Genomic DNA, 16051 nt, shown 5'->3' with positions numbered 1-16051 from the left:
GGGGTACACAGATCTTTATTATAGGATGGGGGGGGGAGGTTTGGTTCAGACCACGTGGAGCCAGCCAGCAATGGCCGACCACGGGGGGAGAGCAGGGAGCAAGACCTCAGAGAGGGAGAGCCGAGAGCCCAGAGAGAGCGAGGGGAGGGGTAAGGGGGCTTTTTATTGGGCGACAACCAGGGGTGACGTGTAGGGCCAGGATTGGTTGAAAGGGGGCACTCTAGGATTTAGCGAGGCATAGAAAAACCTGGGGGTGGAGACTGCATCAGAATAAGTCCTCAGCAACAATTTTCATTAAGCGGTTAATGGACACATGGATACCATTTCTTTTTCTTTTTTTATTGTCTTATTTAATTATTAGCTAGAGGCAGCCAGAAAAGGAAAGTAAGAGGGTATTAGAGGGGGAGAGAAACTGAGAGACACCTGCAGCACTGTGTCACCACTTGGAAAGCTTTCCCCCTGCAAGTGGGAACTGGGGACTTGATCCTGGGCCCTTGAACATTGTAGCATCTGCGCTCAACCAGGTGTGCCACCACTGGCCCCCGATTTACCGTCTCCCCATGGTAGGTAGGTGTCTGCAGAACACTCTCACCCCGACCTTAGATCAGTTTGCATGATTTTATACCAGGACTGCAAAGCCCTACCCCTACTCTATCCCCCCCCCGCCCCCGCCCAACACGCCTACCTGCTCCTTCCCCAGAGACCTTTGCTTTGTTGCAATACAGCAAACATAATCCAAGTTTCACGTTGAGTTTTCCCCTTTCTGGACGAACTGTTTTCATGCTGCCTCAGGCCACCCAAGACAACTCATCTGTCTATTGTGCCTGCTTTGTCATGTTCAAGTCACATGTTCCAGCCCAGGCCCCACTCTACTAGAGGAAGAAGCTTCAGTACTACGGTGTCTTTCTTTCTCTCCTTCTGTCTCTCTTTTTCTATGCAAAGAAAAAATAAAAGTTGGCTTGGAGCAGTGAAGTCCCAGTGATGACTCAAGCTGACAGTCTTGAAAGTTGAACCTAAATCAAGAAAGGTTTTGATCCTACTGTCCACAAACATGTTTGCAACTGAGAAAAGAGAGAGAGGAAGTAGAGCTACATGGAACTTGACATCTGTGACTTGAACTTTCTCTCCTCATCAAGGTACTTTGGAAATAGAACTCCACAATTAGGAAACTTAAAATCCACGCCTGAATTAAGACGAAACTTCTTGAAAACACATCACTTCTTCAACACCAACACTACAAATTCTGAAGATAGAGATGTCAGCTTGATAAGAGTGACAGGCTGGAGGTATAGACTCACTGTATGAAAAAAAATAAAGCCGAGGGGACAGGGTAAATTCTATTCCAATAAAAACTGAGAGTATCTTTATCAGAGCTGACAGAGATCATTAAAAAGTGAGAGCAGGAATCCCGATATATTGATGATACATTTAGAGCCAGGCCTTGCAAGCACAAGCTGTATTCAGTGGAGCATGTTTCCTCATGCAGTGAAATCTAATCTCCTATAAGTTTTTATTTGTTCAGAGTGATAGATAAGCCTCCTAAAGTGTGGCTTAAATCAATATTCTATTCCCCAAGTTAACTGAATCCGTGGGCTCATTTAATGAATAGCTACATGAAACTTTGTGAACACACAGCACTAATAATAATAATAACAGAAGAAGGAGAAGAAGAAGGAGGAGAAGGAGAAGAAGAAGGAGGAGGAGGAGGAGAAGAAGGAGGAGGAAGAGGAGGAGAAGGAGAAGAAGGAGAAATATGGAGAGAATTGCTAGAAGAAAACTTCCCAGGATGCACTTGTTTGGGTTTCTAAGCATGACAAGTAGGACGTAGAAGTATCTTACACTATCTAATGAAATATCTCGTATTGCCTCTTGGCAGGCCGTCTCTGTGAGCTAGAGTGGAAAGAGGAAAGGAGAGGGTATTAAAAGGAAATTGAGTCAAATTAGAAGACTGACATTTCAGTCCATACTCTCAGAGAGGAATAAAGAATGAAGCTTCCAGTGGAGAGGCTAGGACATGAGACTCTGGTGTGTTGTACCCACACCTTCAATCTTGTTCACCATTAGTAACTCACTGATAAAAAAGAACAAAGGCAATTAACATTTACTGAATTCTTCACATTGATTTGGTATTTATTTATTTACTTATTTTGTTTTTTTTTAATTTATTCACTTTTGTTGTTCTTGTTTTTTTATTGTTGTAGTTATTAGTGTTGTTGTTACTGATGTTGTTGTTGTTTGATAGGACAGAGAGAAATGAAGAGAGGAGGAAAAGTCAAAGAGGGGGAGAGACATCTTCGGACTTGCTTCACTGCTTGTGAAGCAACTCCCCTGCAGATGGGGAGCCGGGGTCTTGCACCAGGATCCTTAAGCCTGTCCTTGTGCTTTGCACCACCTGCGCTTAACCCCCTGTGCTACCGCCCGACTCCCTTTATTTACTTATTTGAATAGAAACAGAAATTAAGAGGGGATAAAGATACAGGCATGAGCAGCAGTGTTTCACTTCTCATCAAGATTTCACCCTGCAGGTCTGGACTCAGGGCTTGAACCCTGGTCCTTGCACACTTCAGTGTGTGCATTTTAGGAGATATGACACCAACCGGGCCCACATCTGTCTGGTTCTGTTCTAAGTTATATCCATGGGAGTAAATTTGCATGTGCATATGTGTGTATAGTTTGCTACTTAGATGATCTCTCTACACATCAAAAAGAATGAAAAAGGCACAGAGAAGGTAAACAGTATGCTGAAGTTCACATATTCAGTGGCAGAACAAAAGTCAGTCAGTCAAGAGATTTTGAACCAAATTCAAAGGCACATCTTGCCCCTACAGTCTCTATGTTGCTGAATTAAATTGTAAATGGCCAGAGAAAGACCCAGTTTTGTTACCAGTACTGTGAATGATTTCACAAGTTGTTTCCTAGTTTTCCTCTCACTGTGGTCCTGTTTGTCAGAAGAATCCAAATGTTAGTTCATACCATGTGTTGTCATCAATAAAAATGACAGTGTGGAGAAAAAATTGCTAGAACATGTAATCCATTTAAAAACACAAACAACAGAAAAGCAACCACCTGTTATGTGCAAAGGAATCAAAAAAGCTCACAGGCTGATTTGATCAGATTCCTTCTCCTGCCAAACCGCTACAAAATGATCCAATCATGGAGACCTGGTATGTAATTATCAAGATTTGGAAATGATCCAAGTGTCCCCAAACAAAGTGGATTAGGGAAAAAAAAAATATATATATATATATATATATATATATGAAATATTACTCAGCAATAAGGAAAAATGTGAGACCTTGTTCATTGCCATGACAGGGATGAATCCAGAAGGTATGATGGTTAAGTGTGGAGTAAAATTGATGATCTCACTTATATGTGATATTTAAGGGGGCAGCAAGGGAACACTCCCAGCCTGTCTCTCTCTTTCCCTAGTGGGGCAGGGCTCTGGGGAGGTGAGATTCCAGGACACATTGGTGAGGTTGTCTCCCCAGAGAAGTCAGGTTGGTGTCATGGTAGCATCTGGAACTGTGTTGCTGAAAAACCTTTAAGATATAAAGCAGAAAAAATTGTTAAATAATCAGGAGCCTAAAGGCAAGAAGCTAACAGCTAAAGTTTGGGGTCTCCATTTTGGAAAAAGCGAGTAGGTCTATTTTCGGTCTGTTCCAAGGGGCCCATAACTTTACTAGTTAGCAAAGGACTCTTAGCAAGGAAGGAGAGGGAGAGAATCAAAAAGGCTCTTGGGGTCCCGTTATATGACAGAAAAGGATCTGAATTGTGAGTGAGAGTGTCCCACAGAGAACGTTCACTGGTGTTGCTGAGGAGTTATTCTGATGCAGTCTCCGCCCCCAGGTTTTACTACGCTGCGCGAAACCCTAGCATTGCCCCCTTCAACCAATCCTGGCCCTACACGTCACCTCTGGTTGTCGCCCAATAAAAAGCCCCCTCATCCCCCCCCCCCTCTCTGGGCTCTCAGCTCTCCCTCTCTGAGGTCTCGCTTCCTGCTCTCCCCCGTGGTCGGCCATTGCTGGCTGGCTCCACGTGGTCCGAACCAAACCCCCCCATCCTATAATAAAGATTTGTGTACCCCTTTGCTCTGGACGTCCGCTCTCTTCTCCACGGTGCAGCCCGACACCAGACCACCACAACATCTGGCGCCCAACGTGGGGCTCGAACCCATGACCCTGAGATTAAGAGTCTCATGCTCTACCGACTGAAGGTTTCTGCCCCATGATAGTCTTTTACAGACTTTGTACATCTTATGCAATTACTAGATAGAAAGATAGAAAAGATGTAGAGATATTGTGAAGAGATGGTTGAGCAGGCTGCGCTTAAACCTATGAGATGAGTCTCTCCAGGTAAGTCTCTCTCTCTAAAGAGGGGTTGAGCACAGGAGGACGCATAAATCTCACAAGATTCGCAGCCATTTAAGCCTTCCATCCTCCACAGAAAGTCCTACATCTTCCCACCTGAGCATGGCATTCCTCTAAAACATTTAAGCCTGCTCCATTCCATTTTTCTTTACTGTGTCCATTTAGATATAAAGGGATAGGAGGAGATGTTGCTGAGGAGTTATTCTGATGCAGTCTCTGCCCCCAGGTTTTACTACGCCGTGCGAAACCCTAGCATTGCTCCCTTCAACCAATCCTGGCCCTACACGTCACCTCTGGTTGTCGCCCAATAACAATCCCCCTCACCCCCCCCCCCCTCTGGGGTCTCAGCTCTCCCTCTCTGAGGTCTCGCTCCCTGCTCTCCCCCGTGGTCGGCCATTGCCGGCTGGCTCCGCGTGGTCCGAACCAAACCCCCCCCATCCTATAATAAAGATTTGTGTACCCCTTTGCTCTGGACGTCCGCTCTCTTCTCCGTGGTGCAGCCCGACACGAGACCACCACAACAACAACTGGGAGATGAGACATAGCACACTTACAGTTAACAAGTACACTGTAAACAATTAACCCCCCCACCAATAAAAATGACACAAAAAGAATACCACAACCTAGAGCCATCTCCAAAAGCAGGTACTAAGCTGAAACACAACACTACTTTGCACATGAGTCATGAGAATGGTAGGACAGAGGCAGACTGGAGAGTCTGAAAAGGAAATAGAAAGGAAGAGAATGTGTGACATCAGTAGTGTGCAGCATGGGACAGGAGCCACGGAGCCCAAAGACCGATATTCACAGGAGTGGGACTGGAGACGCTGGCTAGAGAGTCCTTGGCAGGGAGGTAACTGGGAACCCAAGAACAGGCCAAACGTTTCCAAGGACAGACAAAATGGAGGAGAAGGCTTAGTCTCTTCCGCCAAGAGCCTCGTCTCCAGGTTCAACGTTCTGTTGGATGCACAGGGTTCCACCCAGCGTTCTCCTCCACATCAGCTCTATTAGATCGGAGACATAGCTGATTTTCTAGTGCTATTAATGACATAAAGCCATCAGCAGTGATTTAATGCTTATCAGATATGCTTCCTCCCTAATCAACCCTCACCTACCCCTTATTTCAGCCTAATGAGCAAAAAGAACTAAAAAATGAATCCGTAATGAGGATTCCTTCCATTTATTTCCATGAAAGAATTGGAAGGGGGCTTAGACAGAAATGGGGGACTGGCATTTAAGGGGGCATCTAGCTGCTTCATTGATTTCTATTTCATTTCAGAGAAGGGGACGCCAGGCTGCGGTTTGTCAACCTTTCATCCTCCGGGATAATCCATCATCGTTAAATATCACACAGCTCAGCTGCCTTTGCATCCCCACGAGTTAGCATGTGCTGGGTTTCCTCTGATTTACGAAGGGGATCACTGCGTGCCAGTAGAAGGGAAGAGGTTTACTCATCAGAGGAGACCTCGTGGAGAGAAAGGTCAGAATAAGCTGCCAATCAGCCAAAGGAGGAGGGTGTCTGTCTCCTTGTGCAGTGATTTCATGCTCACCAGTCTCACCTGCTGTCCTTAGATCTGCAAGTCTGTCTCTCTATTACAATCGTCCTTCTCCATCTCCTCATCCCAACCTCCCCCAGGAAAGGCAAAGGATCTTTTAGTTAGGAGGCACTTAGGCAGAGACCTTCACTGAGCTCCAAACTTCTCATGTTTTAGCTGCATACCTTGATGAATTCCCAGTTTCTACCTTCTGGACATAATTGTTCATGTAATGCTTGCATTAAAATGACAGGGCAGACCATGGTGCACTTTGTTAAGCTCACACATTATAGTGCTCAAAGACCCGGGTTCAAGCTCCTGGTCCCTACCTATAGGGAGAAAGCTTCATGAAAGGTTGAGTTGTGAAGAAGGGCTGCAGGTCTCTCTCTCTCTCTCTCTCTCTCTCTCTCCTCTCTCTCTGTCATCTATCTATCTATCTATCTCTTCCCCTCTCAAGTTCTCTCTGTTTCTATCCAATAATAAATAAATATTAATTTTTTAAAAGCACCATTGAATAAATGGGCACATATATAAAAATATAGATATATAATTGCAGAATTAATATTCAGCCCATACCTGTGATCTTGGGAGAATGACTGATTTTCCAATGGAGGGAACAGGGACGTGGAACTCTGATGGTGGGAACTATACCCTTGTTAGGAAGGGAATTATACCCGTATTGTTCTATAATTTTTTAAAAATATTTATTTTATTTATTCCCTTTTGTTGCCCTTGTTTTTTTATTGTTGTAGTTATTATTGTTGTTGTCGTTGTTGGATAGGATAGAGATAAATGGAGAGAGGAGGGGAAGACAGAGAGGAGGAGAGAAAGATAGACACCTGCAGACCTGCTTCACCGCCTGTGAAGTGACTCCCCAACCGGGATCCTTATGCCGGTCCTTGTGCTTTGCGCCACCTGCGCTTAACCCGCTGCACTACAGCCCGACTCCCTGTTCTATAATTTTATAAATTAATATTAATTAACTAACTAAAAAGAAAAAAATTAAAAAGAGTTTCAGATTTGGAAACTGGCCCAAGTGGCTGGGTCACAGTGAAGATGAGAGTAGACAGTAAATGTGTGGTCTACAGTAGGAACAAACTAGAAGTGGATTTTTTTATGCAGGACTGAGCGAAAGACCAAATGGCTTCATTCATGTCCACTACTATCAAGTCACTTCCCACTGCTTAAATTTTATTTTATATGATAAAAACAGGGCATTCTAAAGTGTTTCCTTGGTGTTTCCTGGTGCCCCACCTCAAACCAGGGTTCTCCAGCAAGGTATTTACTTTACTCATTTCACTATCTCCTACCCTGAGATGTCTTCATTTTTAAGACATGTCTGGTGGCTTAGAAGATCTTGGGTTGGGCCAGACATTGCAGGGCAACTTGTGTCACTGTTTTTCACTTGTGGTTTAACTCATCGTAGGTTGATGATATCACCCCATGGATGGAATAACACACCTACAAAGCTGTTGTGCCTCACAGCTGAAAAGTTCCTCAGCCTCTGTTCTCTATTGAGTCTCTCATGTCTGCTTCCATCCTGATTGCCTTCTCCCTCTCTCCTAGGCCTCTCTCCATCTCTGCTCTATCTTTCATCTTTTTTTTTTTTCTCTCAGACTTGTCTTGGAATTCCTTTTTCTTTTCTTCTCCATGCAAGTTGATTTGATGCTCTCACCGTCTCCTTCTAGTTCCTTCCTTGGGATGAGGATAAACTCAACTTCCCACTCAAGGTGGCCCATAAATGACTTTTCCTCAATGAAGGTCGATGTCTCCTGGAATCATTATCTCATTCATCTTATCTACCCATTATTTTTGGCCACAGAATTTACAACTAAACCACAGACATCAGTAGCAGTGTTTTTCATTTAATAATGAGGCATTTGTTTTCATTTACTCTGAGAGACACAGAGAGGTCAGAGCACTGCCTGTGGCCATGCACCATCATGCTGGGTCTCTAACCCAGGGCCTCTCTCATGCATTCTACTCACTGCCCATCTCTTCCTGACCTCAGAGCCAGGCAGGATTTACTGTACACTGCTCTGAGGTGTTCAGCTCCATGTCTTCACTCATCTTGCATGAGGCTTCTCTCACACCTGAGCTTTTGTGGGTGATAATGAGGAGATGTAGTTTCAGATGTCTTGTCTCTTGCTTTGGGGATGGGTGAACTCGATGAGTGGCAAAAGGTGAGTATAAGCAGAAACACAACAAGTTCTCTCTCTCTCTCTCTCCCTCTCTCTCTCTCTCCCTCCCCCTCTCTCTCTCCTTCTCTCTCTGCTGTTGGCACCAGATCCAGTGCATTCTCATAATTCAAGTACAATCTCATATCTTAAAGTAAGTCTCATGACTGAGCTCAGAATGCAGGAAGTGGAGACGATAAAATGGCTCACCATAAAGGACTCAGATGGGGACCATGGGATCAGGTGATTACATACAACAACACAGCCTCTTTTGATTTAGACAGAAGAGAACAGAACAGGTTGGGGGGGGTTGCTTTTTTTCATCCTACATCATTGAACCAAGTAGCTAAAGTAACTCACCCAAGGGCACATGCCTGGTGTAAGCAAAGCCAGAATTCTGCTCAATAACCAACCCTGCACTCTCTCCTCTCTACTGTGCTACCTCCTTCAAGCCCCCTTACACATCAACCCACATTTCCCTGTGCCCACAGCAGGGCTTGACATGACTAGCACAACCCTCTTGAGGTGAAGCGAATGACTCACAATTCTTTCTTCAGAACAGAGGGAAAATCTCATCTAACTGGAAGTCGGAGCTATCACCTTGTCAGAATTACATGCTGAAACTTCTTCCCTTATTTTTTACTTCTCTGAGGTTATGATGTAGGCTTGAGAAAGCTGAAGTCATTACACCTATGCAGAATCCTTGTATGAATGACATGTCTATGTTTTTTTGCTAATCACACTCACTGAGTTAAGATTGTTTTTCTGAATGTGTGCTAAAAGGAGGATGAGAAAGAGAAGGAAAAAGGAGGAGAAGGTATAAGAGGAGGAGAAGGAAAAAGGGGAGAAGAAGGAAGAGGAATAGGAAGCTCCTCTACTCCTCAGTCTACTTAGACATATGCACTGAGTCCCTGAACCTAACATAAGTTCTTGCTCTTACCTTTTCTGACCTATCTCCAAAATAAAAGCTCTCAGGTGGGAGGACATTTTTTTATTGTTTTATTTATTATTAATAGTCCTGAGGTGTTAAGATTATAATTTCTAGTTCCACAACACACCTAGCACCAGAGTTCTGTATCCCCTCCTTCCCAGTTCCCTAAGAAAACTACCGTAATTCTCAGGATGAGACGTTCTTGATTGATGCTTCTTGGAAGAGGTGAGGGCTACTGGCTTTGAGTGGCCAGAGCCAAGGATGACCCCAAACATCCTTCAACGCATAGTACAACCCCTCCACACAAACACACACACACACACACACACACACACACACACCAAGAAACTGCTTAGTCTCCAAGTGCTGAGTCCTAAGTAAATATCGCTGGGTTGATTGCTAACACAAACAAACTGATTGCAAATCTTTACATATAAATGGAAACAACTTACCCTGGGAAGATGGTTCTTGCCTTAAACAAAATGGATGGTGATCATCTGGAACCACACACATTATTCTTGATTTTAATCATCCTTTTGTCTTGTTTATTGATTCCCTTTGAGTCACACAATAGAACCCATAGGAAACAAAAGGTTGTGGGGTTCACTATAAAAGTTAATTCAGACAATCTCTACACAGGCAGTGTGATCCAGAGAGCACATGTGGTATATGTCAGTTGCCAGTCACCAGTTGCCAGTGTCAGTAACCTGATACTAAGAGCCAACAAACAGCCAATGAGAACATAATTCTGAAAATGATTCCTGGCTCATGTTTTTCCATTCCCAAGAGATACAGGTATTTCAGCTGAGGCTAGTGGTGAATTCAGCCCACTCAATATTAATGGGGTGTCGTGTTTATCTACTCAGAGCACATTCACGTAAGCCATCTGAGAAGTTGGAGGGTTCTCTGAGGAGCAGAGGTCTCAAGGAAGGCTAAATACAAACCTGAAAGGGAGAGATAGTGGCAACAAGGTACTTACATATCCACAGCCCGGGGTATATTCTAGAATGTGACTGAAGTTGGGGTCCTGAAGCCAGAAAGACATTGTTAGTGTGTTTATGTTAGAGTTCACTCTTACTGCTCTGGGGTCTTTCAGCCTTCAGTGGAAATACAAAGGTCCCCTACAAATATACCCCCTCTCCCCAAAATAAAAAGTTAATCTCCTTCCAAGTTGATTAAGAGTAGAAGAAGTGGTCTGACATGCAAGGTGTTCAAATGCAAAAGCCCAGTCTTTGGCTGTATTATGAAGACACACGGCTGGGTGATCTTGTTAGACCTTTGCAAACCAAACAGAGATTTCTTTCAGACCAGTATGTGAATAGGAGGGAACCTTGTGCACTCGTGATAGGAACATGCGTTGGCATGATCATTATGAGAAATGATATTGAATTTCTACCCAAAAACATTAAAAATAGAACTATGAAGTGTTCCAACAATCCTAGTGCTAGGTGCATATACCCAAATCAAATAAAAACATGATAACAAGCAGATCTCTATATACACACACTTACTGTGGCCTTATTCACCACCATCGTCATGCTTCTCTCATTCTAATGTGAGTGCCCAATGAGGAGGCTTGTTACATGGGAGATCATCATGGTCAATAGGGCATTTCCAAACATCCATACTTCCTAGTTCAGGCAGACACATTGTGAGGACAATTATTGCCCTTCCAGGGCAGTTTTCCCAGACCTGGAGCCATATCCAGACCTCAGCTTTGTCTCAATTGTTGGCTGGTTGAGTGCTGGGACTGTGACTGTTGGAAGCTTCTTTTCCCACTGTTGTCCTCTGGTGGGCATTTATATGGGCACAAATAGTCTGTGCCCATTCTGGGTCATCCCTCCACATATCTCTTCCTCCAGACCTGCTTATCACCGATATTCAAGCTCGTGTGCTCCAAGACCTTGACCGCTACCCAACCTATAAGCTGTGCTCAGTTAGCACTGCAGTTGTGTTCCGTCCACCACTTTCCCTTCCAGCTGGGAAGAGTGTTTCCTTTCATTCTGATCCTCAGGGAGCCACTTGAGTAAGGCACACACTGCAACCACATGCCCTTGAGTGGTGCTAGCATTTCATACTGTTGACCTATCCAGAAAAAGAGAAGATAAAAGAAAGAGGGGAAAAGAAAAGAGAAAGAAGGAAGGAAGGCAGGAAGGTGGAAAGAAGGAAGGAAAAAGAGGGAAGAAGGAAACCAAATTTTGCTCAGTAGCCATAGCAATCTTTGGAGGAAGGCAGAATTCTTCAATTCCAAGAAACAAAAAATAGTATAAACTCTTCCTCTGCTAGTAATAGATTGAAGAATATTCACAGGGGATCGGAAGACAGATGCAATTAACATCACCAGATAGACTGCTGCAATCAAACCAACGCCATTAAAAAAATGATAATAATTCATGTTCTATTTGCTGGTCCAGCCACCTGACCATGAGTGTTTTATACAAATATATGGTTGGTAGCTTTGCATAATTTGGACATTTTTTTAGGACAATAGGTGTTGGGATTGGAGAGTGGAATAAAAAACAAATTCAGAGAGAATTCCACTCTCAGGGATCACAAATAATACAAGATTGTAAGTCTTGTATAAACACACATGCACACACACAGTCAAATGGAAACACTAGCCTTTATGACTCTAGGTAGGACCCAGTCAGAATGGCTTCCTTTAGTTTCCAAACCAGGGTATAGGGCAGACCTGTGGGGTCAACAGGAGAGACACAGAGATTGGGACCAGGGACATTTGAGGAGTGAGGGGGACTCAAACTCACTGCTCAAGCTCCACGTTGTGGCCTTGGGTTGAGCAGGAGACTAGGAGAGGCAGCTGTGGGGTTCAGTAGCAAACCCCAATCCTGTGGGCACGGCATCCTGAACATCTTGGCAAGTTACATTTTGCAAAACACCCACATGTTACCACCCACCCCAGCGCCCGAATGAGCTGGTGGACTGAGTTATGCAGCTGGTGCATGTACCTCCCTCAAATGAAGGCAATATGTTCCCGTGAAGCATGGTGCCCTGCGTTGGCTGGGAGTCCTGTTGACAGGAGTCCTGTCCTGCAGGGCAGATGGCAGGAGCCTGGCGGAGACTGTGAGCTCTGCTGCCCTCTGCTGCTGGTGGGAGGGAGGCACAGACCTGAGCAGCTGCAGCCCCAGCCCTCTGCTCTAAGGAATCCAGGCCTGTGGCAAAGGCTGGAGCTGCAAGGTGCTCTCTCCAGGGAAGCAACTGGTAAAAACAGAACTCTCCGCCCCCCACCCCAGACACCTGTCTTGCTATATCTCATTCATCCCAGGTGCCAGTGAACATCACCATCGTGACCATCTCTGGATGAGTTGTAAAAAAGGAAGACTCACTTTTTTTCTCCTTTTTATTGAAGGGGTGTATTCAGTGACAAATGCAGACAATTTCCTTATGTACCAGGCTCCCAAAGTTCTCTCCCTCCCCAGAGTCCTTTCTTGGGTGCCATGCACCATGCCCAGTCCATGTTGCACTTTCTGCTCTCCCTTCCCATGCAACATTTAATAAGTCCCACTAGTAAGTGAGATCATCTGGTATTCAGCCTTCTCTTTTGGAGTTAGCTTGCTCAACACAATATCTTCAAATTTCACCCAAGAGAATGCATAGGAGACAACCTTATCGTTCTTAACAGCTAAGTAGTATATATCACATGTGTATAACACAGTTTTTTTAGCCACTCATCTGATGTTGGACATCTGCTTATCTTCCAGGTTCTGATGTTACAAATTGTGCGTTATAAACATAGTTATACATAGATCTAATAGGTGGTTTTTCTTTCCTTTGGGTAAATCCGCAGGAGAGAAGTTGCTGGCTCATAGGATAGGTCCCGGTCTAGTGTTCTTATAAATCTCCGGACAGCTTTTCACGTGGTTGGACCATTTTGTACTCCCACCAACACTGCGGAAGTGTCCCTTTTTCTCTGTGTCCTTTCCATTATTTGTCATTCCTGTCTTTTCTCACTTTCCTGTGGGTTGGGAAAGGTACATTCTGATGAGTCTGGGAGCTTGTGCAGTGATAGAGCACAAGACTTGTATGCTTGAGGTCCCAGGTTCGATTTACCCGCACTACACATACTAGAGAGGCATTCTGACTCTCTACCATATGTATCACGGAACCATCAAGATAGCTCATCTAGGGGTCTGGGATGTAGCTCAGTGGATTAAATGCACATGGCGTGAAGTGCAAGGACCAGTGTAAGGATCCTGGTTCGAGCCCCTGTCTCCCCACCTGCAAGAAGGTCACTTCACAAGCGGTGAAGCAGGTTTGCTGGTGTCTATCTTTCTCTCCCTCTCCCTGTCTTCCTGTCCTCTCTCGATTTCTCTCTGGCCTATCCAGCAGCAACAACAATAATAACAATGGCAACAAAATGAAAAAGGTGACAGGAGCTGTGGATTCACGGTGCAGGCACCGAGTCCCAGCGATAACCATGGAGGTGAAAATAAATAAATAGTTACCAAGCATCACATCAAAGCAAAACAAACAAACAAACAAACAAAATAGCTCATAAGAGGACAACCAGCTTGTCCATGGGTGTGAGTCCTAGGTAAACCACCTGAAAGAATTATAGCTCTGACAGAAGCTTCAGTGCTATGGTGAGTCTCTCTTCCCTGTAGGTCCAAAGACCATCTTTCCTTCACAAATGTATTTAAGAAGAAAAAATCCTATGTGAAAAGATGACTATGAACTTATCACTGTGCCCAGAACTTTCTCATGAACTATGAGGAATGAGCAAAGGAGATCACAAAGAGCTTTTTTTTTTTTAATATTTATTTTCCCTTTTGTTGGCCTTGTTTTTTATTATTGTTGTAGTTATTATTGTTGGTGTTGGGTAGGACAGAGGAAAAATGGAGAGAGGAGGGGAAGACAGAGAGGGGGAGAAACATATAGACACGTGCTGACCTGCTTTACCGCCTGTAAAGCGATTCCCCTGCAGGTAGGGAAACGGGCACTGGAACCGGGATCCTTACGCTGGTCCTTACACTTAGTACCCCATGCGCTTGACCTGCTGCACTACCGTCCGACTCCCCATGTAGATCTTTTTATGAGCATGTACCAGGAACTTAATCTTGAAGATGAATAGTAGAAAGTCCCATTCTCGACCTGGGAGGCAGCGCAGTGGACAAAGCATAGGACTCTCAAGAATGAGTTCCAGAGTTCAAACCCTGGCAACACATGTACCAGAGTGATGTCTGCTTCTCTCGCTCTCCTCCTGTCTTTTTCACTAGTAAATAAATAAAATATACTTTAAAGAAAAAAAAAGAGGAGAAAGTCCCATTCTTCTTGTATCCACACTGATCCAAGACCGAGGTCCCAGTCGCCATGTTGCAGGCTCACCATGTCAGCATGGGACTGTGGGTAAAACACGTGACCATCAAGCACATCTGTTTCATCACTAAACTCAAGGCTGTTATTATCTCCAGGCTGGCTTCACCTGCGGGTAACAGATGACCAGAAACTCATAGCTGAGCTGAGAACGCAGTTTAATCTTTATTCATGAGCGGGTAAACAGTCCAACACCTAATCACCACACCATGTGCTCCTCCATCTTTCTCCTCTGGCGGCAGAGTCTCGAACTCAGGAAGTACGTAGGGTAGGGGGCGGGGAGAAGGGAGAAGCGCAAAACTAGCAAGGGCTAAACCAAATCTCCCGGAGGTGGGGGGAGTGAGACCAAACCAATGTGAAGTATACCAACACAAGGCAGTCACACTTTTTCTGTCTTCTTCACCCTCCACATCTAGTGCTTACCACAAAGACTGGCTACTAGCTGGTGATCCTCCAAATAACTGCTATATAAATCTCACAAGATGAATGAATGCAAGTTTGCATGAGTGTCCTGGGCAATGTTCCCTTGCTGTGAAAACCCAGTGAAATAATCTGTGAGAAACTGCCCCTTGCACTCGACAACCCTTCACACCATTGTCAATCTCTCCTTGATGTTCACACTCCCCTGTTGGTAAGGAAATTGACCGCAGGGGGAAAGCTTTGTGAGTGGCGAAGCAGGGCTGCAGGTGTCTCTCTGCCTCTCTTCCTCTCTATCACCCCCTTACCTCTTGATTTCTGGCCGTCTCTATGCAATAAATAAATAAAATAATAAAAATTAGAAGAAAAGAATAAAATTCTTATATTAATGGATAAAAATAGTAGAAAAAATTAAGTGTATGAGAGGAGAATGTAAAGTTGCCCTCCCCAAAAAAATCTCAATGGTAACAATTCTGGGTCCTTAGAGTTTGAAAGAAATTTTAGCAGTCTCAGGGTTATTTTCTGGTGTAGACCTCCTTCTCTAATCACCTTTGAGACTTTCATGGTGAATCCATAATTGGAAGTTCCTGGTCTTTGGGCAGGTGGAGAAATTGTGACTGGGTTCTGCAGTGATTCACTCACAGGGAGATCCTGGTGATTACACAGCATCTACAGCTATCACTCCACATGACAATTCCATCTGGTTACATATTTGGCATGATTTCTCAGCCACCAGGATTGAGAGTTTTTTGAGCCATGTAACTTTCAGGGAAGGCAAAAGCGTCACCTGAAAGTGTATCACTTATTGCTGGTGGTGGCATCAGCAACAGAGAAATTGTTTTCCAAACCAACTAATAATGCTACAGTCAAAAGACTCTCTCCATGCCTCAAGATAAAGAATGAAGTATAAGTCTTCCCTTCACGGGAGGAAGAAAAAAAAAGGTACGTTTTGATGAAGTATGTAGTAGGCAGGCATTAGCCCAGAATGGTGGATTCAAGAAAGCATGAATATTAATTTGCAATATTTTGAGAGGGACATGTTTATGGCAATTGGATGATTACTTACTGGTAATTGTGTCATAATAATGCTAGAAGTTTATAGACAGTCTCAAAAACAAATAACCCAGGGAGCTTAGCACTGCAATATCATCAGCATTCTTTCAAAAGCAAATCTTTCTTTCAAGACAAATACCTTTGAGAAAAATTACATGAGAACTGGCAAGGAATTCAGACTATCACAGTTGCTGGCTCTCCTGGCATAAGCAAAAATCCGAAGAAGCTGACCCTTGC

At 44.2% G+C, this 16051-nt stretch overlaps 1 long non-coding RNA gene across 1 annotated transcript in view; it reads right to left on the bottom strand.

Annotated features, from left to right (window-relative positions):
* Positions 1-9642, bottom strand: part of LOC132535400 (uncharacterized) — a 201147-nt gene extending 191505 nt beyond the window's left edge. Inside the window, exon 1 of the long non-coding RNA XR_009547177.1 lies at positions 9466-9642. This is a non-coding gene — a long non-coding RNA (uncharacterized LOC132535400). The remainder of the gene's footprint in view (positions 1-9465) is intronic.
* Positions 9643-16051: the final 6409 nt, after the last annotated feature.

This window comes from Erinaceus europaeus, chromosome 22 (genome assembly GCF_950295315.1).
Source record: "Erinaceus europaeus chromosome 22, mEriEur2.1, whole genome shotgun sequence".
Classification (NCBI taxonomy): Eukaryota; Metazoa; Chordata; class Mammalia; order Eulipotyphla; family Erinaceidae; genus Erinaceus; species Erinaceus europaeus.
This window is presented reverse-complemented; position numbering and strand designations above follow the sequence as displayed.